Here is a 1,924-nt window from a genome sequence, read left to right on the forward strand (position 1 = left end):
TCCTCAGATGATCCAATCAGCAATCAAGAACCCGTTCAAGAAGAGCTGAGCTTCCATCTGCATCTGCTTCCTTATTCTTCCAACTTTTATTCCATCCTTTGGATGGTGCCACCCATGCTTAGGGAGGGGCTCCACTTCAGTTCACTATCCCACATTCCAATCATTCCTAGACATGCCCTTATTGACACACCCAGAAACCTCTTAATCATCAGTATCTCTTAATCCAATCACATTGACAATTCAAATTAACCATTACATAACTTCTCTACTATTGCCAATCTGTAGTAATCACTATTGTGTATTCAGGTCAACATTTTTTGGAACTTTCACATATTAAAGAGTAATATGAGGTAATTGTACATGAGGTAATTGTCTTTCCATGGATGATTTATTTCACTTAAAATAATGTCTTCCAATTGCTGCAAATGATAGAATTTCATTCTTCTTTATGAATGAATAGTATTCAATTTCATATATACCTCATTTTATTTATACACACATCTGTTGACAGGCACCTAGACTGATTCCATATCTTAGTTATTGTAAATAGTGCTGCAGTGAACATGTGTTTGCAGTTATCTCTGTGGTATACCACTTTAATCTCCTTTGGATATACCTGAAATTGTTTTTAGTTTTTGAAGGAACCTCCATACTATTCTCCATAATGGTGTACTAATTTACATTCATTTCAATACTATCTAAGTGTGCTTTTTCTTCCACATTCTCACCAGCATTTGTAATTTTGTGGTGCAAGTTAATTATACAAAAAGGTGGGTTGCACTGCAGCATAACCATCACACAAAGAAACATAATTTGATTACATTCACTCTCTAATATCTCCCACACCTCTTCTACTCCCTGCCCTGATCCGCTTCCTCTACTGTTTTCTTTTTATGACAACAATTCTACCTGGGATGAGATTGCATCTCATTATAGTTTGATTTGTATTTCCCTGATGGCTAATGATAGTGGCCATTTTTATACATTAGATGGCCATTGTATTTCTTTAGAGAAGTGTCTGTTCAGATCATTTGCCCATTTTTAATTGGATTTTGGTTGCTAAGTTTTTGAGTTCTTTATATATTCTGAATATTAATTCTTTATCTGAAAACTAGTTGGCAAATATTTTCTCCCTTTCTATAGCTTGTTTCTTCACTCTCTTGATTATTTTCTTTGTAGTTCAGATGCTTTTTGGTTTGATGTAATCCCATTTGCCTAATTTTACTTTCTTTTTTTTTCATTTTAGCATTTTTTAATGCAAGTTGTAAATATGGTTACTTTATTCCTGCATCTTCTCAATTGTTTCTTCTTTATATTTGCCCTTTTCCTTTCCTACTTGGCGAGACTTGGCCTTCCGTTCCAGGATCTATTTGTGATCTTTGTCCAGTTTTAGTCTGGTGATAACCACCTTGCTGGGGTGAATGCCCACATGGACAGTTGTGCCATTAGCCTTTTCCCACTGCACCATTCAATATAGATGATGTATTTCTTCCTGTAAACCTGGACCACTTTGCCAATCTACTGACCTTTATAGTGTCCTCACACAACCTGAACTTCGTCATCCTTTCACATGGGCATAGATAGAACATTGTACTTCTGTCTCAGCTCTTTGGAAAGAGGAGAGGACATAATCTTCCTGCGAATGTGTGAAGTTGCACTGACTTTTATGGTTCTTGCTTCAGTCAGAAGTCACAAAAGGATTGAACTTCATTTTAGCTGATGCCGCTTCAGCAATGGCCGCAAAAGGGAAGAGCTAATTTTACTTTCATTGACTTACTTTTTGGGTCATATCCAAAAGAGTATTGCCTATACTGATGTCTTGATATGTTTCCCTGTTTTATTCTAGTAGTTCCATAATCTAAGATCTTATATTTAGGTCTCTGATCAACATTTAGTTGATTTTTGGTATAGGGTGAGATAGGGG

General features: G+C 36.0%; 1 pseudogene; it reads right to left on the reverse strand.

Moving 5' to 3' along the window:
* Positions 1–1,279: 1,279 nt before the first annotated feature.
* On the reverse strand, positions 1,280–1,711 carry LOC124971994 (60S ribosomal protein L26-like; annotated as a pseudogene).
* Positions 1,712–1,924: the final 213 nt, after the last annotated feature.

This window comes from Sciurus carolinensis, chromosome X (genome assembly GCF_902686445.1).
Source record: "Sciurus carolinensis chromosome X, mSciCar1.2, whole genome shotgun sequence".
Classification (NCBI taxonomy): Eukaryota; Metazoa; Chordata; class Mammalia; order Rodentia; family Sciuridae; genus Sciurus; species Sciurus carolinensis.